Below are 23,116 nucleotides of genomic sequence, written 5' to 3'. Positions count from 1 at the left end.
AGGTGTAGGTGTTGGCCATATTTTCTGGGCAGGGTTTAAGTTGTATGTGTGCAGAAAGCTCAAAGCTGATGGTTTATTTAAAAAATGCAAAACTTTCCTTCTAAAATCAAATGCACCTTTTCTAGTAAGGACCTTTGGTCTACATTTCAGCCTGATGGGCTTTTTAGTACTAGAGCTCTAAGCTTACAAATGACCAGTGATTTCAGTGGGGATATTCTGATGTAAAACTTGAGAAACTGTTTGCCAGAGAGCCTGGATGTTACACCAGTTCTCTGAGAAACACTCTGGTAATTTTTGTTTACTTCTCATGAAATTTGCTTTTCCTTTCCAAGTCGATCCATGCTGGTTTTCTATCTAGTACACCATATAACAAACAAATATTGGCATTTTCCTCTGCATGACCAGTAGTTTCTTCTAGTAGGACAGAAGCAAGGAAAGGTGCTTGTAAAGGTAAATGAGATTAATTTATTTTAATTTCCAGTTCCTACTGCCAAAGTCTACACTTACTGGCAGCCCAGTGAGAGAGGAGAAAGGATATGCAGAGAAGTCAATAGAGAATGTTGTTCTAGTGTCTTTTTTTGGAAGCAAAAAAAATCTGAGGCTGAACCTGAATTTGAAATGGAGCTAATCTAATCTCTGGCACTTGGTCATTGTAAACTAACCATGGAGTGAAGTAAAAAGCTTTTTTTGTGAATTTATGACCTTAGTCCTTAAATGAGGGTCTTGTGTGGGCTATTACTTTGCTGTTGCATGTGAGCATCATTGACTGACAGGGTCCAAGGCTGATAGGAGAATTGATGACAGCAATAGCAGGAACAACAGCTTGTATTTGCATTTCTTTCCCTTATGTTTGCCAGTTTGCAGTGCTGCTTCATTTAACAGTCACTAACTGGTGCGGGTTCTGGCTCTGCGTTGCCCAGTCAGGAGCAAAAAATCACTGCTCTGTGCATCACGCTGTGTTGTTCAGAAAAACACATGTTCCCAAGGCCCAGAGTTTCTGAGCAAAGTAAATGTATTTTAACATTCATTTCTCCTCCAGATTTGCCTGTTAAGGTGGTATCCCTCTGAGTGCAGGTGGTATCTCTGAAAGAGTTTTGCCATTGCCTGGACCTTGGTCACCCAGAAGAGCACCACAGAGAGGTCCAGAAACCAGTGTGTTTGCCATTGCACTGGACAGAAATGACTTGCTGTTCCTTGTCAGCACATCCACTGTTTCATGGTAAACACTGAACGTTTATTAATGAAAATATAGTGTTCCTTGAAGAGTTGAAGGTTTGAGCAGGACATTTAGTCCTTGATTTGCAGGAGTGGACGTTTTTCTGAGATTACCAAAACCTCCTGGTGGTTCAGTGGTAATGACACTGGCATTTACATGAAGAAGTGCAGCTCAGTGTCACAAAGGGGAAACAGTTCTTTCCAGGGCAGAGACCAAGGTGGATTCAGTAAGAGCTTAATGGAGGAGAAATTAGCTGTGAAATCCTGCAAAACACAAACGAGCTTTAATGTGTGGATCTCTTTCTGTAAACCTCTTTGCTTCTCTTAGTATAAAGACATCCTCTTCCATATGGTTTGGAATATCACAATTTTGTTGCTGTAGTTGGTCACGAGTTTATCTTTCTTTTCTATGTTACTTTCTTAAACAAATAGGAGAAAATTGAAGGAGCCCCAGGTAAAGTTTTCTGTCATTGCTTTGTGGTGACTCTGGAGAGAGCAGTGAGGATATTTTTCTCATTACTAGCTTGCTTTGTTTTTGTAGATAAAGATATGGTAGACTGCATGGGAAGATTTGAATAACAGCCTGATGAAAAGTGCTGATTTTTTTGCTTTAGTGAGTTTATGAAGCCCTTAACATCAGATTTCCTGATCTTAACATCTATGTTTGGTAGCAAGCTTGAAAGGGTTTTTCTAAGTGAAGATACCGCCAATTTTTGCACATTATGTGGGAAAAAATAGCTCCTTATTAGCAGACAGTCTTGATGTAACGAGTTGATATCGCTGATTATTTCTGGCTAGTCCTTCAAATCAGCAGGGCATTAATAAGCACTGTTTTGAGATGAAAAGAAGGAAGCAGGGCCAGGAGGTGTCTACAGGTGAAATCCTAGCTAGGGTAGCACCCATCAGCTGTGCTCTGTGCCTGCTCCTGAGATGAGGTTATCCGACATAACTCGGTGAAAGAACATGATGATCAACTGTAATGCCTGTGTGCTGTGACTGAGAAGGAACAGAGATTTTTAAGCCTTGATAGGGACATTAGGAAGTAACTAGAATCTCATTAGCTTGTGAGAAAAGTAGAAATACTTAGTGTAACAAAACCAACTGTTCTTCCTCCTGAGTAACGGTAAAAATACTGTGGGGTTTTGGGGGGGTTCTGCATATTTTTTTGAACAGGACTAAAATACAATCTTGGATTACTGGGAATTCCCCCCAAATGATCCATCTTAATTGGAATGATCCTCCATATAATAAATCTCAGTGTTATTTATCACTAATTTCAGTGCATTCAACATCTGCAAATAAATAAAACATTTGCAGTAATGAGAAAAAATGCAACAGAATTTCATATTGAAAGCCAACCTGCTTTCTGCATCATCTGACAGTTCTCCCAAATCCTTAAGCTCCTTCTAATTGAAACATCCAGTTTCAAGAACTGCAGCAGAGCCAGACAGTTGGGAATTGCAAGGGAACTACATCCAGATAGAGACAGCACAGTCCTGTAATTTAGGATTTGCTTTCTGAAAGTCATATCTCTACTTCTGGGTGAGCAGTACAGATTCTGTTCACAGCAGGGAAGTGTATAGAGAAGATGCCATGGGAATGCAGACCATCCCTGGCTGACAGGTAGAGAAAAGAGAAAATCTCAAGATGGGTGATCACAATTGCTTGCAGGCTACACCTCTCTCAGGAGCTGATGTGGCTGACAGCTGTAATAACCCTGCTGGCAGGGTGGCTGGCTTTGTGGACTTTCCTTATGGCTCTGCCTGTAAATCAGATGCCTGCTGAGAGGCTTCAGTCCGATAGCACTTCTTAGAGAGGAACATCATGGGGAATGCTCTTGTTAAGCTGTTCTGTCATTTCCATCATTCCCAGCTGCTGAGAGGAGCATGGAGAAGGAAGTGACCCTGGTTGTGTGTGTACAGCCAAAGTCGTATGGGCAAACACATTCTCTTTTACTTGATAAATGTTTTGAGACGTGAAAGCATGTAAGAGAGTAGACTCTTTATCTTTCAGCCTGTGCCCCCTTCCCCCAAAAAACCCCCAGCTAACCCCCCTTGTTTTTGTGTTGTCCAAATGTGGCCTTATTACTTCTTAGCAGGTGACTGCAGCACCAGTTCAAAATCCATTTTGAGTGCAAAGTGCTTATTGTCTCCCTGGCACCATCGCCAGTCTCACCTGTGAGCTGATCCCAGATGGTGTTGCTGAGTGTATTTTACAACAGTTTAGAAACAGATTGGTTTTTTTGTCTAGTGTTCCATGTGGCTTATGCTGAGACAATCAGACAGAATTCTGGGCATCACATACCTATCCTACCTAGCTCCTGTTTTATAAACTAACTGATCTCCCAAAGTGCTCATACCAATTGTCTGTGTTTTGTTCCTGGAAGGTTTCATTTCTAGATTGGGAAATTCACCCCTTATGAGCATGAAAATTGGATATATGCCTACTTGACCTTTTGTAGAGCTGAAAAGGTATCAAAATACATGTATTGAGATGAAGTGTCATAAGAATCCAGGATCTAAGTAGTTATGTCTGTTCCTCTATAAGTACAACTTTGCAAGTAATTCAAAATGTATTTTCTGTCAACTGTGATACATAAAATATGTGAAGATGAATTGTCCTGTAATTACCAGGACATTTTCTGATAGCTTAAAGGGACTGGATGGGCCTGCTTACTTAGGGAAAATAAATAAATGCTAATTCCTAAGCTCCATGCAAATTAACATATTTTTCCCTTTGGTACTCTATTTAGTATCTATGCAGTGTATATATATATTTTCAGAATACTTTACAGATTATTAGTTAATGAGACCTGAATATCCCAAGCTTGATAAGAATGGAAAATTAGATAGAAATTAAGTTGCTCTTACTCAGTTCTACCTGTTTCTGAATAACTTTTAGTCATTTTTCATACTCCTAAAGGTGCTTTTAAAAACACTTAGAAAAAAATATCCTACAATACTATTGCTTATTATCTCAAAGAACTGTTTTGGTTAGAAAAGAGGTAGGATTTTTACCTTCAAGAGCTCATGACAAATAAGTGCCTTTGAAGAATGAAAAATGCTGTTTTATCACCTAAAGCTGTGCATAACTATTTAAGCTGATTTGATTCTGGTAAAAATGCATGGCTGGGAGGATTAGTCCCTTATTTTGAAGCCTATTTAGAAGCTGTAATATTTGATTCCTGGAAGTTTCTTCAGAGGAGAGCAGAAGGAATATTTGTTTGTTGAAGATTTTGCTATAAACCTTTAAGATTAAATAAACTGTTGAGAAATTTTTACCTGTGGAAAATGAATGACACTGAACACTGTGCTGAGGTGGGTAATTTGGAGAGAGCTGCAGGCTTCCAGCTTCAGGTTTATCTTGCAAAAGGACAGTGCAGTAAAAACATGCCCCTAAATACCTCTGAGGATCTGGGCCTGGCTGATCAGTTTAACATTCCTCAATGTCCTGAGTGTCAGATGAAAATGTCAGCTGCTTTGGTCCTTTGAGGCTTATCTGGTTTTCTTTTTGACAATAAATGTCTCTGATAATTGATTCTTCCAGCATCTGTTGTACAGATTAACATGTGGAACTAATGTTGCAAAACGTAGAAAGGTGATTCATTTTCATCATGTTGAGTAGAATAACAGATCAAGGTGAGGAAGTGGAACACAACCACATATGAAGCTCTGTTTGGTTCCACTATTTTGCTGTGTTGCTGAATATCAGGAAAAGAATCTGCCATGTGATATTACAATTACTAACTACAAGAAATGCAGTTTTATGGCATTGAAGTGGGATGTGAGTTCTGAATCTGTTTGATGTCTAATGCATCAGAAAGGTGTGTTCTAGGCATCCAGCAGATCTGTCAGAACATTGTAAAGCTGGATCTCAACTAGATGCCTTGATTTGTCTCAACATAATAATCTTAAAATATAATGATTTTGTGTAGCAGAAGTATATGTCCTGCTATTTATAGAAACTGCTAGCACAGGTAAATCTGTTCTATCCAGTGGTGAAGGATTCTCACAGTTCTCTTCCTTGATCTAAAGAGGCATAACCTGCAATTTCCACAGTAATGGCAAGCTGCTGGTATCTAAGTAATCAGTGAAGTCTGACTCCTGGGGTACAAGAAACAAACACTTCACCAGTTCTGAGCCTGTCATCCAGGTTTCTGTCACAAATAGATGTGATGGGATTAATCTGTTATCTAACTAACAGTTGGGGGGGGAAATAAAAAAAGAAAAATCCAGGTCTTTTAAAGAGTTTCTAGGCAACCAGGAACTTAGTCAAAGTAAAAAACATGATGTTGAAGAGATGTATTTTAACTGTTTTTTTATGGGAAGGCTCCAGCTGAGGCTGAAGGCTTGAGGAACAATAGGTTTAATAATAGACAAATACCTATCATTCTCTTCTTATCTAGGAAAATGGTGGCTTGGTCTGTGACTGGCAGTGCTAGTGCTGTAGATCCTTTCTTGTATAGTAACTGAACTGTAATTCCTAGACTGTCATTATTCTGAAGTGTTTTTCAAATGCAACAATCAATATTTCACCAGTGCTCCGAGCGCCTCAGCCTGGAACATCTCTGTGTATCCTGAAGTATTTAATCTCTCTGTTCAGGAATCTTGTTTCCTCCCCAGAAAATGTAAGCTATTGGTTGACTAATGGTTTACTGATGTTGTGAATCACTGAGAACCACATGTGGCTGTATATGCTCTACTGAGGTTCCTTTGAAATGGGAGGCTGAATAATAGCATCTCCAGTTGCTGCTCACAAACATTCTGACCAGAACACCTGAAACAAAAGTCCTTAAAGATGCCCGTTTCTATAACTCAGATTGAAGGAGAACTTCTGAATGCAGCACTTTGCTTATTTAGGAAAAGCAGGAAAGCAGGGTGAGGGTGTGGGGGTTTTTTGTTTGTTTGTTTGTTTTTTTTAATGTTCTTGTAGCTTTAGCTGCTGAGTATCCAGTGACAAATAGGTGGGTAAATGCAGTTTGGCATGAATGCCACTAAAGCCCCATTTGCAGAGGAGATGGCATGGCCCTGCACTCTTCATGGAGGTTCCACTGCTGACATAGTCTGGTAGATCTGCCTGCCCTTCCAGTTTAAGGGTTCCATTAAAACCATAAAATATTTTTGTGGGAAGATTTACCAAAATCTCTTGACTAGATTAAAAAATTCTCTCTAAAATATTTGGTTTTGTTTGCCCTGCATAAAAAAGACAGGACTTGGGTGCCTGGATTGAGCTGGGAATGTCATATGCCTTCCAAGCAGTCATCTCCATATGCAGGCTCTCAAACTGATGCTGTGGTACAAACTCACAGATCCACGTGTCTACATCCAGCCATGACCTGCAGTGGGGCTCCATGCTGAGCAGTGCCTGTGTCAATAAGTCAAATAAGAGGTCATTTTAAAACATAGAATTCAGGTATTTACTGATACTATTTCTCCCATTATGTATCTTTTGTCTAAGTCTGCTGAGATTCCATCCCATTCCATTATTCAGATTCTGCCGGGGCTTTAATTCTTGATGATTCCTATGCCTTTCTTTGGGGAAAATATTTCTTCTGTGTGTTCATTTTAATTCAGACCAATTGAAAAGGTGTCTGAAGTAATGGGAATTTGAGGGTCCGTGTTCCTACACGAACCACGGTTGAATGTCCCTATCAAAAAGGGAGTGTTTAAAAATAAAAAAAACCTTTAAAGAATTATTTTTTTCCTACAGAAGTAGTTTTTACTAATGGCAATATAGCTTATATTCAGACACCAATTAAAGGAGCACATTCATGCCAAGATGGAAATTGAGCCAGACTTAGAAAAAAACTTACCTTCACCTTAAAGTAAAATAAGAAAACATCAAGCTCTAGCAGCCTCTTTTCTTCACTCTCTCTGAGGTCAGTTATAAAACCCCAGAACGCTTAATCCTGGAGTGTCTTAAATATCAGAATAGGATCAGTAATTTCGACCAAACCCAGGTGATTTCCATACTTTTTAGAGGTTGGTTGAAATGTATTTACATGCAAAATGCCCTAAATATGTTTAACCGTTACATTAAGTGCATGTTTCTTGCTTGAAATAATTTTGACCTTTGGCCTTCTAGTTCCCTCAAAATTATCCAGTGCATCTGTTTTACTTTGCATGCAAAGTGAACTGCACAGAACATGGTTTTGTCATTCATAAAATTCCTCATTTCATGGGAGAAGTATTTAAAAGTAAATTCAATCTAGAGTAGGTTTTCATCCCAGAAACACCAGGGATTATCCAGATTTTTTAAAAATAAAACCAGAATCTCTGACTCCCAGATCACAGATTTCAGTATGAGTTTTAACATTGACTAATGGGAGCAGAATTGAAGCCTTGAGCTTCTCTAAAACCTCACACTGAAAGGATTGATTTTAAACTCAAAGCAAATGAACTATTGTGGAGAGAGTACAGAATAAGAAAAAAGAAAGTCTTTCGTGTTATTATATTTCCCCTGCCCATAGTGAGTGTTTTATGTCTCTGTAGCAGAGACAGAATCTTCTGCAATTATTGCCATCTTCAAATTAATTGTCACAGGGAATTAAGTGGTTTTGCTTTGTAAGGCTGTACTGACAACCACAGGGTGAATTTTATAGAGAAAGATGAAATTGTAAAACATTTCTTGAAGCATATTAGCCAAAAATATAAACCACTGAAGATTTTATTAAGTTTGATCAAGAGGGAGACTTTGGAATATACTGGAAGAGAAGGTGGGGGTGTGTGTGCCATAGGGAATGCCCACGTGGGCTTTGCTCTGACGGTGCCAAGTCAGGAGATTCAACAAGTTTTGTGAGCAGACATTCAGAAAAGCAATTTTGGACTGATCAATATTGTTTAACAGCAGGAAAACATTTTTCCTTGTAGAACTGAGGTGTTTGATTAAACTTGATTAAGTCATGTGCAAACACTTAATTTTGAAGAGGAGCTTTTTTTGAGTGAAAATGCCTCTTCTGAATGTGGCAGAGTAAGACCATTTTGGAAATGTCAGTCACCTTTCTTGTTGTTCTTCCAAAAATGAACTTCCAGCCAAATCTCCTCAATTTCATGCACTGTTTCATTTTTGACTGGACAGTATTTTCCAAAAGATAGCCCATTTTTTTTCCTTTCAGTCTCATTCTGGACCTCTGAACTAAGTCTTTGAATTGCTTATTGGAACAATTATCCATTTTTTCCTCTGCTCAAGTTAAACATACTCTCCCATTTAATTTTGAAACAAAAAAGAATTCAGAAACCAAAAGAGAATTTGCTATTTGTGAGACAAAAATAATGGCATTTTAAGTGTTTCCATGAAAGTATATGTGACACAACAAATTTCAAGAATCTCTGTGAATACTATTAATATTTATGATCCACTGAAGAAAGTAGCTATTGTGTGCCACATCCATCAAAGATAAGAATTGCATTCAACTGTATTGGGTGATAAACATTGAATGACAATAGCTAGAGATTATATGGGGGATTTTATACTCATGTTTTATGCCTGCTTGAGTAAAAGCACCATGTTATTCCACTGTGAACCAATAATTTTCTTTCATGAAATTAGATACACTTGGTGATACTTATTACAACTATAGTCCAAAACATTAATGAACATGCAGAGAATGCTGATGCCAAGTGCTTCAGCAATCCTATTGCAAACTACTCAGGATCAAGTCCTAAAGGCAGCATTTTCCACTAATCCTCCTCTTGGAAATCACTCTGATGCTTACCAAAATTGCTGTCATTTGACCACATATTACTAGTTGTTTGCAGTTTGGATGAATGCTAATGATTACCCCATGAAATCAAGGCCCTTCCTGCATAGCTAGCTGGCTTTTTATATCCTATGTTTCTCTTCAAAAAAATTCTGTCTCTCCACCACCAGGAATGGGGCAGAAGTGCCCATGCTGTGGGAATGCCTGTTGCCATCCCACACCAGCATCTGTCTCTAGATAATGTGCCCATGAGTGCCCTAAGTCTGGCATTGCTTTTCTTCATTGTCATCTCTGCAAAATGCAGTTTTGGAAATAATTTATGATCATCTAGGCAAGCAACTGCTAGGGATAGATAAATGAGACATCTCTCCCCACTCTTGCTCTTAAACACTGCACTTCTCCTCCAGGCACCACGTGGCTGTGCCTGGCAAGCTGTGTGGCCTTGTCCTCCCCTGTCAGTGCTGTGTCTGCTCCTGTGATTAATCCCCCTGACCCAGAGGCTGTGTGCATTGCCACTGCCCTGTTCTTCCTGCCCTGCCTGGTTGGAAGTGTAATGCTCCGGAGATACTTCTGAAGACCAGACTAATGATGCCTGAATTCTCCACTGCACATCCCTGTCTTTGGAAAGAAACTGTAACTCAGAGTTGATTGATGAATGCCTGTAGCATCTTTGGTCACATATTTCTCAATAAAGCTGTATTTGGAAGAGTTAACATGCTCTCCATGTCTCAGGGGTAGGAGAACATCCAGGTATTCTTGCAGCCAGGGTGATCTCGGGCCATGTAGAGAGTTACTATTCTTAGAAAACCCTCTCCAAGGATCACAGGCACTAAATTCTTATTAGAAGTAACTGGTTCCAATAATAAATGTGCAGAGGAAAATGCTAAGAGGTGCTCTTCCACTGAGCTGATATGTCTGTGCTGCCTCTGGAGGGTTATTTGGTTACCTCTGTTCCTTTAGGTTTGCTTCATCCAGCTTTTTGAGAAATGTGCTGATGGGAGTTCAGTGCAAGCTGATGGAGGGATCCCTTGACAGACTATCCAGAGTGATAGGACCTCCTGCAGGCCAGGAATAAGGGCACAGAGCAGGGAGGGATGAGCTGAGCCAACCTGAAGTGATTTTTTGAGCAGTACAGACCATTAACAGGACTCAGACTGGGGAAAGACACTGTGCTGGAGAGAGCTACAAAGCTTTTACTTTGTCTACCTAAAATGAGGCTCTTCCTGTTCCTTAACAATTACCCAATAACTTGGCTCATCTGTAATTTTTTCCAGAGTGCTTATTTAAGTTTTATTGCCAATTAACTTAGCATTCCTAGTCTTCATCTACAGCTGATTGGCTAGTAATTTGAACTAAAGCCCTCATCAAAAGGGCATCATTTGTAAAACAGGGAAGAAATCTCAGAGATACTGAAATTACTGTTAATTAAATCAGCACATGAATATAATGGGCACACGTGAACAAAATTGTTTGTTTTTGAGCTGTTACATTAGCTGGAGAGTAAGTCTTATTAGGAGTTTTTAATTGTCAGCCTGTATTTATAAGATTTACAGCAAGCTGAGTCCCTTCTGCATGAATTAATTTTATATTGTGTATACATGTGTGAGTGATATCTATAGTTCTTGGCTCATGCAAACAGACCATGTTCTTGCCACGCAGATGCTGTATTATATTTCTTATGTGCATGTTGCACTGGAAGCTTTTCTTTTAAAATGGTCATTGGTGTTTAACACAACTCGTGTTCAAAACTGGCATTGACCTTAACGTAGTTACTTCTGATGTACATGGCCCAGTATCAGTTAGGTTTAGGAATTATTTTCCATGTAATTTCTATTTTTTTAATTCAATTAAAATAGCATCATAAAGATGAAGCAGAGCAGCAATCAGAGAGCTTTAGAAGTTGTAATGTAGTCTATAAGCAGCTATTGTGTATAAAGAAATGTCTTCCAAAGATGCCTTAGCTTTACTGAAAATGCTGAACTGCAGCTTTATGAAGGCAATCAAGGTCCTCTAAGGCAGTGCTTTGGGACAGCCTTGGAATCTCTGTTGCTCAGTTCTGAAGTTCTTGAATTAGCAGTTTCACAGCTCTGCCTCCTGTAGAGCTGGAAGGCAAAGCTGCATTTTGTACTGGTTGGCACTTATCTGGGAGCTCTTTCAGGATCAGTCCAAGGCAGAAGACAAGACTCCCTTGTGGGGCTGGTAGGAGTGAGGGCATCAGTGCTGATGAGGGTGTAGAGGAGCAGGCATTGCACATTCCAGGTTATTTGAGAGGTAATAGATGCATTCCCTGCTGTGGCTAGGGGAAGAAATTGATCCACCAAGTTTCAAGTGATGAAATGTTGGAATCATTCTGAAAACCACAGTGAAGGACAGGGAGAAGCTAACCAAGTTTTGCACAGTCTTTGGGACCTTCTAACTGTGGATGGGTAAATGCCTCTTGTCATTCCAGCTTGCTTTCCACAGCTTCTGGGAATACCACTGCCCAAAACCTTAGTGCCATGAGACCAATTCTGGTGTGGCTCCTGTACTGGAGCTTGGATGAGAGCCCAAACCTCCTCTTCTCAGTTTCTGCAGCAGCAGAACCTTGCCCTGATTTACACACCAATCACAGCCAGTATTTGCTGCTGCTGCCTGTGCAGTCTCCCAGTAGGGTTGTAGTAAAGACTAGGAGGAAAAAGGCAGATAATATTATCCAAAAAACAACCTTCTTTCATCCCCATTCCTGTACATGTCCTTTCTCCTTGTGTTGTTTCCTTGTGGTCAGGATAAGCTAATTCCTGTCGTGTTGACTTGGCTCTGTGAAAGAGGAGGAGCCATAAGAATGGAAGTTTGATAGGAAGAAGATGTGGGGCCAGTTGGACACTGCAGCATTCTGGCATGCCAGGCATGGGTTAACAGGCTTGGTATACTTCATGTTGCTAGAGATTTAAGAGAGAAACAGAGTATTTGATCTCTGTCTCTCATTAGTGTATAATTTAATTTCTTCCTTAGAGTATGGATGTCAAAATGCATTTGATCTGCTGCAGAATTAATAACACTAATTGTTTCAGCCTCCATTTTGAAGCTCACCTAATGAAGAGCAAATTTCAAAGGGAAAAATATGCCATTAAATTCTGTGTCAGAATAGGAGCTGTAAGGGTTGTTTAGCTTTTTGCCTCCAGATTGCCAGCTCAACTCTAACTCTGCTGATAGAAATCCGGAATTTTTACTGTGTAATATTATCTGGTTTCTAGGGACTAGCAATTTATGTTAAAAGCAAAACTCCAGCCCTGTGAAGTGTGATAGCCCTGTGACTGGGAAGTACTGAGAGTTATATTTATAGAATTTGAGATGAAAGTTTCAAGAGCATCTCATGGCTGCATTTCTGAAAGTTCAGACACCAAGAGATACAGTTAGTCACTTTATGGGACTTTTTTTTTTTTATTGACCTTGCTGTTTAACTCTGTTAGACACCTTTCTGTAAATTGTGGCTTCTACAGATCCTAAAGAAAGGTATTTTGAGGGTACTTTGAGTGAGCTGTGTGTGTCCAAGTCAGCCCAGTTAAGTTGGCAAGAGGACAAGGCACAGTGGCAGAGAAGCTCAGCTGCCCAGTGGTGTCCCAGTGGTTTTTCCCTGTTGTTTGTGGGCTTTTACATTCAAAGTGAGGATGAGGTTCTTCCCACTTCACTTCAAGCAGCCTGCTCTCAGTTCCTTGCTTTCAACCTTGCCTACTCTACTCAAATACTCACAAATTTGGTGTAACGTTAGTGGTTAGGGCAAGGGGGAGACTTGGGGTCCAGTCTCTCTTCCAGTTACTTTTCTAGCAGTTTGTAATGCACAAACGTACCTCGGGACTTCAGTAGCTTGGACTAAAAGGAGCCTATGCAAGGATTTTTACTGAGGTGTTTGTGTAACAGATACATCGTTTAATAAAACTTCAGCTGCCTTGGAAACTCCCACCCAGCATTCAGGTCTGGCCTCTCCCAAGGCCTGATGCTGTTCAGCAGCAGCTCAAGGAAATAAAAAGTAACCAACTGGTAGTTTGTAAAAATATGTGTGTTAAGAGATCTCCAACACAACTAAGAGTACTATGAGAAATTCCCAGGAAAATGTGCACACTTGAGCTTTCATAGAACAAATAATAGTATGCAAATAGGTTCCCATTTATCAGTTATTTTCAGCTGTAAATTTGCAATGTAAAATTTTGAATAATTTCTTGCTTATAAGTTGCATAAGTTGTTTTCTTAATTACATAACTTATATAGAAAAATGAGCTGCAAACTGTGTTTTGTTTTGTTTTTGGTTTTTTTTGTAAGAGCACTTTTCCATTCTTGCTAGTTACATGATTATCTACTCAAGAAAATACAAACAAGAATCCCAATTGTCTCCGTAACTTATATCCCATAATGTGAATTTCAAGCCACAAGCTAGAATAGTGGGGTTTTTTGTGTGAAAAAATATTCAGGTTAAGAATTATTCACAAAAAATGATTCTGCTAAATGAGTACATTTTCAAGTTTTCCTAACTGATCGTGATCAATTCACAGAGAGGAAAAGGAATGCAAAATTCATCAAATAAATAATTCATTCCATCCCCTCAGCTATAGCCAGCAGTGAATTGTCTAGACAGTAATTACTAATTATTAACCTATGTGTGGTCACGTAACACTATTGTGTGAATAGCTTCAGTGTGCAGGGACTCAAGATAATAGTAATGGATGTAAGTCAACTAGTAGGTGATTTTAATTGGGAAATTATATTGGATTTTTCTACTGAACTTCCACGAAACATTACATAAATATTGAATCTTCTTTTTTTTCCTTTTTTTTTTTTTTTTTCCTAGTGGAAAATATAGGCACACAGAGTTTTGTGCTAATTTGATCAGTGAATAAGCAAACATAATTTAAAAAAAAAAAAAGGTATTTTTAATTCCGCATTAAAGTCTCCCCAAAACCATTAAATTCAGGATTCAGCAAGGATCTGCAAAGAGTCTGATGCAATCCCAGTTTCCATTTCAGCGATGATTTTCCACTTCCAAGTTTGTGTGGCTCCTTAAGGAGGGTTCAGGTCTCCCCGTTTGCTGGTGAGCAGCAACACCCTCCTGCCAGTGCAGGGATCAGCAACCTCCGTCCTTTATTACTGTGGCAAAACATCAAGGTTTGGAGGGGATTCCCTCTGTTTCCTAGGCAATGCAAAACCTCTGCAGTGACGGAGCTCACCTCCTGCTCAGCTACCAGCTGCCTGGGGATGTGGCTGCTGGGATCTGCCTGGTGGAGCTGGTGCTGGAGGGGCCCTCACAACAGCTGCACAAGGAGATCCCTGGACAGGCTACTGGTGAGCTGGTCCTGCAGCTCTGCCAGCACCCAGCAGGAGCACAGATCTGTGCTACTGATTGTCAGGTTTGTGGGTGTGACAGGGAAGAAAACAGGGTTTTATATTCCTTTGAGTTTTTCCACCCCCCGCTCCAGAAATCTCTATTACTATTAATTAATTAGAAAAGAGTTGGGTTGAAAATAGAGGAGAAAATCACAATGTTGATTGGATTTGTTATTGAAGCTCATGCCCTGTGGACTAATTGCAAGTTGGTAATTTTGTGGTGCTCAGCTGCCCTGAGTTGTCATTAAAGCTCTTGCATTTCACTTAGGGTAATACCCCTTAAGAGGAAAATAGCAGGAAACCCACCCAAACGGTTGGAAATGATGCAAAAACTAGGGTGTTGTAAAAGAACATTTGCATAAAATTTTGGTTTTGTGTATGTCAGTTTAAGCTTCAACCTTCAGGGTATGGTTTATAGAGAGGGTACATTAAAAATCAAGCACGTGTAGCTGCCATTAACCCTAGTACGAGCTCTGATTCTGACTTCCTGTGTGCTTAATGTTATCTTAGTGCACTTTGATTTGATATTTAATTGCAGTAATTTAATTAATGGTTCTGTAAATAAAAAGGCTAAATTGTGCCCTCCTACACACACAGATATGCACAGCAAGCAGCTCTAGTGGTTCCTGTGCGACTTAAATTTATGTGTCTTTGGAGCACAATTTAACCCTAAGGATGTATGATGAAATGCCCAAATCCCAGAATAACACTGTAATGGTGTTTGCTTTGGAAATGTTCCAGTATTAGTTCAAGCATTCCCAGGAGGAGAGTGGCATTTAAAAACCAAACCTACAGTTTTCTCCCTAATAATACTTGTCGATGGGATAGGTCACAGATTTGCTTCCTTGGGTAACAGAATTACATTTAAAATAGTTTACAAATACTTATTTATTAATAAAAAAATTATTAGTTGGATAACCTGCTATTGTTACCGAATCGTATTGGCCCAGTGGGTTACCTACCTATCAGCATTTATAACCCTTCTATTGATGTGCCCATAACCTTCTCTAACACATGCTACTCATGTCTGTCACACACTTAAAATGCCTATTAAATATTGATTAGTCTCCCTTATAAACCATTTATAAATAGAAGCATGTAATACAAAATAACCTAAAATCATTAAGGCTACATGGTGTGCAAGTTAATAGCAGCAATCTTGAGAAGGTAGGGAGTACATGAATTCAGGGAATTGTATTCATAAACCATTTTCTTACTACAAGATAGTGGAGCTCCTATTGAAGCCAGGGAGTTCCCATAGCATCTATGGAAAATTTTGCTCTGTTTAAAAATCTGTTTATAAAGAAGAGGTGCCATAATGCAACTTCAGACCTACCAAGTAATCTGAATTACTTTCCTGTTTTTTTTAGGATAGAATAATGTACTCATGTACAGAAAAGAGGTCCAGATTCCCTTGTGTTGCTGCTGTAAAATGCATGGGTATTCTGCAGATGTGAATGGAATTATGCCATATTCTCTAGATAATAAATCACAGGCAGCTGTTTCTAAAGCAGCCCCTAAACTGAACCAAATGCAGAAGTAGCATCCCACTTCAGTGTAATTGCTCACTGTAGAGCTTGGAGGTAAATCATATTTATGTCCATACCTGGTGTAAGAGAATCCGAGTAAGACCCTTTCCTTGAATTTGCCTTGCCCTGAGTTTGCATTTAATTTAATACTATTGCAGATACCCCTGATGTGTACTTTAAAAGCAGGTTTTATGTTGGAAATGGCACTTGACCCCTAGGGATAGACCAGGTTTGTATGCACCAGCATTTTATTTTATTTTTATTTTTTTGGTGATTAACAGGATGTTTAGGTAGGCAAGAGTGAAGTCTGGACTAAAGTCTGATGTACTCTGAAAATCTACAGAACACTGACATTCACTGTGGGAATGACAAGTACAAAAACCCGAGGCAATAACAGCAATCAGCAGGCCTTGCAGTTATGCAAAGGAAAAATCCCAATAGCTAGATGGAAACAACAATAAACCAACAAGTTTAAGTGCTTTCTTTCAAAGCATCTCTTCCAGTTTCCAGCTGCCCCCCTTCTTTGTCACATCTCACTTCTCAGATGAACAGCAGAACTGGTCAGACTCTTACTTTGCCTTTGCAGTTTTCACTCATTACTCAGTGTCTGTACCTGACCACTAGCTCTTCAAAGCCCAACAATTAAGTGAATTCCAAAGGGGATTACAATTGAGAATCAGAGGGTATAAATGTGATTTAGCATGGAGTGCTGAGCATGACAAATAATTTTTGTGCCTAGGCCTTACTTGTTCTGAAATGAGGTTCTACATGAAACACAGAGAATAGATTCAGCCATATTCCTGTGCCAAGTGTCAGGTGCAGCCCCTACAGATTGGCTCTTTCAAGGCTGACTGAGACTTTCATACTTTCCTTCAGACCAAAGTGCCACCATTAGCCTTGGGAGGGGATACTGAGCATGTGCAAAGTATTCTGTAGTTTGGGTATTAGAAGAAAGTTCTTCACTGAAAGGGTGGTTAAACACTGGAACAGGCTGTCAAGGGAAGTGGTTGAATCAATGTCCCTGGAGGTATGTACAGGATGTGGAGATGTGGTGCTTAAGGACATAGTTTAGCACTGGACTTGACAGAGTTGGGTTAATGGTTGGACTTGATGATCTTAAAAGTCTTTTCCAACCAGAATAATTCTGTGCTTCTGTAAACCACCCTCCCCAGTTATTTCCTTGAATGGGAAGCATTGTGTTGCAGAAGGACAGCAGAAGGCCACTGTGACGTGGACTCAGGATTCCGTATTTCTGTGGCACTAAGAGACAGGAGATCTTGTTACAAAAATGTTTCCAAAATGTGTGATCTAAGTCTAAAATGGAAGGGAAAAGTTTAGTGAATGTTCTTCTGCTGTGAATTAGTCTGTGAGAAGTTGTCTAAGGCTTTCACTACTACAGAAGCTGGCTAGTGTTTCATTGATAAAGAAGAAATTTCTCAGATCAGAAAAGAGCAATAGCAGCATGTATGTGTGTTTGCATGTGTCTGTGTATTGAGTTGCCTTGGAAACGAGGGGAGAAAGCTCCATGAACCAGGACATGCTTTCCATTTAGGGAATGCTTTTGCTGTGGAAAAGCTACATACAAAAATAATCAAATTCATTCATCCTTTCTGTAAGGATCTTGCAACAGACAGCAGCATGCCTGGTGAGTGTGGACTTCATCTAGAATTACAGGTTGGTTTGGGTTGGAAGGGATCTTAAATATCATCTAGATCCAACCCCCCTGCATGGGCAGAGACACAACACTTCCAGGGATGGGGCATCTACAACCTCCCTGGGCAACCTGTGCCAGTGTCTCACCACCCTCACACTAAAGAATTTCCTCCTAATGTCTAGATTTATTCCCTGCTGGACTGAATAGCAATGCAGGCTCGAATAAGGCTTTTTAGATCAAAACTCTGCTTATGAGATTCTTAGCCCAAAAAATAGGGGAAAAAAAACAACAACCAGAAATGCTGCTGCAGAGAGAAAAGCTGCTGCAGGCCCTGGCTGCCTGGTGACAGTGCTGTCAGATGGCTGCCTAGTGAAATGCTGCTGCTGAATGTGTCCCAGGGTGGCTGTCTCAGGCTGTTGCTGTTTCTCAGCCTCATCAGTGACACAGCCCAGTGCTACCTGGTCAGGAAACTTGCACATCATCTCTTCCACTCCTGTCACAACTTGTCATTAGGGAGAAGCAAGCTCACAGTCTTACTCTGGGGTTGTTTTCTGTAATAGCTTTTGTCAGGTGGCATTGGGTGCATGTAGCAGAGTTCAGCACTACTGCAGGGAAAGTCCAGAACAAAATCGGCAACGACTCACACAATTCCCTTTATTAACAAAGAAAAACAGTATTAAAATGCCACGTGCTGCTGCATTTAGGAGAGTGCAACCTTTGGGCAGTTGGTTAAATGTCAATATCATTTAACAAAAAATGAAAAATAACTAGGAAGGGATGTGTGATGTAGTTGTTGTGGTCCTGTGACTTTAAACATTGGGCGTTGGTTGACACTTTGGATTGGATTGGCCAAGAAAACAACAAACATTTGTCCTTCAAAACTAACCTGCAGTAAAACACAAGAATGTGGAGTGAAAATTTTGATCATCTTTTTCTGCTTCTAGTTACAAGGTGCCTTCTGGCAATAATTCTCAGGCTTTTGGAAAATGATGAAGTTGCATCACAGCAAAAGAACAAAGATGTATTTGAAGAGTTTTTATTTCAGGATCCAGTTTATGTATTCTCAGATCATTCCTGTTGCCTAGAAAATTTGAAAATTCAGTAGGGCAAATGAGGTACTTTACTCACCATGGTCTCACTAATTTATTTGTGTGGATTTTCTTGTTACCAGACCCAGGTTCAGCTTTTGTAGGTGTATACTCTCAGCTAGGTTTTGCATTTGTATCTTCATGCTTGGATTTAAGCATATACATGCTTCAATTGTGACGTGACCATTGATTTTCTTCTTAAAGTGTTGTCCATCAGAAACCTGAGAAGAGCCATGTTTAGGCTGTGCTGAGATGTTGTGAGAAGTGGCATGGTGCTGGGAGGACATGTTCCATCTCAGGGTCCTCAGCCCACCGTGAGGTCACAACACATGCAGAGCTGAACTTCCTTTGCTGTGTTGCTGTTTCTATCCCTATCAAGGAGATGCAAAATATTAGTGGTCTTTGGATGAGAGAGTTTATAATTAGAGTTAGGTAAGACCCTCTGTTTTGCAGGAAGACTCTGAAGGCAAAATGTGGGAAGTATTGGCCCACATCTGTGCCATTTCAGCCACTGAGGAGGTGAGATTAACACCAGGGAGGGAAACATGGCTGAATACTTCAAGGTGTAAGAAGAGGAAAAGAGATAAAATTACAAAGAGAAGTGGAAGGTGAGGAGGCTTGCTCTTTTCTGGATGGTAATTGTAGAGGGGCACTTTTAACTGAAAGCACTTTTGAGCTGGAATTCTGTGTTACATTATGAAGGCCTTTAGGTGCAATGTTTTTTGCTTGCCAATCCTTCTCTAAAATGGTATGTCCAAGTACCAGAGAACCTTGTATTTTCTTTTCTTAAGCTGTGTCTTTGTAAAAAGCATCTTCCTTTGTATTCATCTGTCTGTGCAGCAGGAGCAATGACTGTGCAGCAAGAGGCCCCCACGAGCTGCAGGGCAAGACAGAATATGGCATTAGACCTGGCCTGCTTCCCACCTTACAACAGTAAACAAATTGAAATTGGTACTGCAAAAGAAGAAAGAAATGTATTATCATTTGGAAATCTGCCCGTTTTTTAGAGCAAAAGTAAAGAATGAATGGTTAACACAGCCAGTTTAAAGGAAGATAAATTTCCTTAATGGAGTTGAATAGTAAATAGTCATTCCATTTGAACAGTCCAGTAGTGGTGATCTACTGTCTCTTTGCAGCTGAGTCAGGCTGTGTAATTTTGCTTCTCACATTTAGTAAAATGGCAGCAAATGGGAGACATTTTCCTCCACAAAGAGAGTTCTTGTAGATGAGTTATTCAACACGAATTCGTAATTCTCTCTTTCCTCTCTTGCTGTACCTAGTTTCTCTTTCTGGAAGATCAGTATTTTTCCAATTACTCAGGATGTAACAGGTTCTAAAGAAACAGATTGTCAAGTTGGAATTTGGATACTGTCTTAATGACTTCTAAGGCCTAAATACGAAGGTAATACTTCGGAAGAAAGGTTAGAAGTCTTTTTTGATTTTTTCCTTTGGTCCTTCAGTACCTTTTGTTGAGATGGAAAAATCAAGTCAGCCACTACTTTATATCGTTTACAAACAGTTTAAAAGTCAAATAAATATTCTTATTTATTTAAAATCACAATTTTTAATTTTAGCTTTTTTTTTTTTTGGTGTCTTTTTTAAGCTTTTTAATTTTTGTCAAGAAACCCTTTTTTCCCTCCCTGTCAAAAAAAGTTTCCAGGCAGTTCTAAACACAGGCAGGAGACTTCTGTAGTGTTTTTTTTAAGTAGAAAGCAAATGTGGAATACCTGAAAGGCAACACTTTGTTGAAGCAGAGTGGCAGAGCAAGGATGAGCAATGTTCAGTTGATGGATGCTCCCAAAATCAGTGAATAAAACACCAGAAAGCTCTGAGTGTGCAAAGATAGTAAGGCTTATGCCTGGACTTGCTACAGAGATGTTCTTCTGCCTCAAATACAGCACCACTCAACTTCATGAAGTAGATAAAAGGCATGGTTGTGTCATCTGTGAAGTTTAAAAATTGTTAGGAGTACTGGTGTAGAGGTACTGATTGTTTGCAGTTTTGAAAGGAGGAAGGGATAGAGTTTCTCACCCCTAATTCTAGACATCAAGTCTAAACTAGACATCTCAGCCCTTTAACAGGCAATGAAGAGAGATAAAATTTCCAAAGTGTCCCTCATACTGTCCAAAGGCAAGTGCCTAAGACAGGAACTGAGGCACTTCGAGGAGAGAAAAGCCTGTCTGAGGGAGAGCAGGCAGTGGGAAACAGTCCTTCAGCAGCGTGTGTGTGTGTGCTTTGCCTCTGAGAGTAGCTGAAATCAAGCCCATGAAATTACTTAAATAGGTAAAATAACTAAGTACAGCAGCCTGGTCCTGGCAGATAAGAGAGACCATCTTTGAGGAAAAAAACCCTCTGTTTTTTGGGAAGGGCAAGGGTCTGCCCTGCCAGAGCCATATTCTTCAAAAATTATACCTCCTTTTGCAGGATGATGAATGTGAGCATCTAGTAGATCTCTTGTCCATTTTAAACTCCATAATGTGCTTCTCAAACATAGTTAATAAGTGTATGCATCTCACTCTGTCCAGAAAGTGCAGGTCTGTATTGAATGTGCTTGGTATGTTATGAGCTCTGTACTCACCAGCCTTTGAACGATGCTGAGGGAGAAGATCTTACATCCAGCTCTTCTGAACGCCCTGACTAGCAATTGCTAGACTGCTCTCTTCTATCAGGGGATTTCAGAGGACTTTGCGTGGTGTCACAGTTGCTTTCCCATGTACCTTTTCCTGCTCACAAGTAGGTATTCTTCAGCTGCAGCCACTCTGTGAATGGCTTAACAAAGCACATCACAGTGTCTGAAGCACAAAGAGAACCCATGCTCCCTCCGTGAGGGGATGCTCCAGCAGGACGTTGGGAAGTCATGTAGACATGCTGTAATTAACATGTGCATTCTTCTATAGCATTAAACTGCTGTTATTACAGAAGGACATGGATTTCTGCCCAGGTAGCACTAGTGGTAGATGATGGGTGCAGAGATTGCAGCAGGAACCTCACGTGATGCACAACCTTATGTTTCACTGTCTGTAGTTTTGCACTTGTGAAACTGAAGCCTTTTCAAGCCAGTGAGTTGCCAGCTCTCCCATTGCACCAGTGGCATAGAATTTCCTCTAGATAACCCTCCTTCCAGCCAGCTCTGAAAGAAATTGTAATGACTACAAAAGGAATTAGTAAATGTCTGAAATAAATTCTTCTAAACTGCTACCCACACTGTTGTTCAACATTATTAAGCCTGTGGGACAAAGATACAGAGCCAGAAAATTGTGTCTTTGACTGCTGGTGGTACTCAAAGTGAATCTAATAGTTATGTTCCATAAACTAGGCAAAGCATGGCCTCCCTAGAGTTTTCTATGGAAAAAGCAGTGCCTTTGAGGAGTGTTCACACTATTATTTCAGGGCCATTTGAAAACAATCTTTAGTGTATCAGTTTGTACTGAGGCTCATGTCATTGCTCTTGAGTAGACAGCTCTATCCATTTTGTATCCTCCTGAATTTGGGGGGATATTGTTTAATTTCAGTTGAAGGTGACCCACAATTTTATTAAGACAGAATGTGATCATGTTTTTCTGGAATTAAATGAACTGTGGAATTCTAAATATGCTTTAAAATGGTTAGCAATCACTTACTATTAGGAAGAACTGCCCAAGTCTGTCAGAGGAATGCTCAGGTACTATACAGGGCTCTGAACATGGTGTAAACTCCGGTGTGAATGACTGGCAGAGTTTATCATACTTTCAGTCTGACTTTAGGTCCTGTGTTTGTTGGTGTACTAAAAGGTTCTTAAACATAAGCTGGGAACTCTTGGTGCCACCATTCTCTGTGTAGACAACTAAAATCAGATGTGTGATAGTTGCTCTCCAGCTGTAAGAATTTCCCTTTTATTCTACCTCAGCCGTACACTTCAGAGCAACGGTGTCATGCTGTTTAACACAGCAGGTTTGGAGAATAAACTCTACTGAGACATAATGGGATGAAGTGAAATAGCATGAGCCCAGTCTCAGGAAAGGTCTTTCGCTCATGCAGAAGGCACTGGTACTTAGCTGAGACAGTGGAGACTGCTTGACAGGTTGCAATTACTTCTGCCAAGTGAACCAGGCTGTGTTCTGAACCTTTGCTTAATGGGGGCAGATCTGTTCTGAGTTATAGAAAATAAAATAAAACTGCCTCAGGTCATAGATGTGACAGTATCTGTGCTTCTAATCAGGTTTCACCTTCAGCAGCATGTTTTGCTTATTCATCCTACATAAACCTCAAAATGAACTGAATTTTCTTCATAAAAAAAACAACACCAAAAAACAACATGGAAATGGAATAAATCTCAGCTTTAGTTTCCTTGAACTTCATGCCAGAATTACCACTCTGGCTGATCACATGAGCCAGGTACACTCTGCTAAGATGAGAGGTTCCTTCAGTATGTCTGTGGTAAAAAGACAAGTTATGAAATAAAATTCCACTGTGGAGTCTCTGTATCATGATTTTTTTGTGCTATAGCAAATTGGTTTTGCAGCACACTGTTATACATCTAGAATAATATTCAATTAGGCTAATAGCTGCTGCTTACATTGTTCTGTAAGAATCAGTG

The 23,116-nt window shown here is 39.9% G+C and overlaps 1 protein-coding gene across 2 annotated transcripts in view; it reads left to right on the top strand.

Moving 5' to 3' along the window:
* TMEM132B (transmembrane protein 132B) overlaps window positions 1-23,116 on the top strand; it is a 226,095-nt gene that overhangs the window by 159,194 nt on the left and 43,785 nt on the right. The window lies entirely within an intron of this gene.

The sequence above is a fragment of the Apus apus genome, chromosome 16, assembly GCF_020740795.1.
Source record: "Apus apus isolate bApuApu2 chromosome 16, bApuApu2.pri.cur, whole genome shotgun sequence".
NCBI lineage: Eukaryota > Metazoa > Chordata > Aves > Apodiformes > Apodidae > Apus > Apus apus.
Note: the sequence above shows the minus strand (reverse complement) of the source record. Positions and strands in the feature narration are given on the sequence as shown.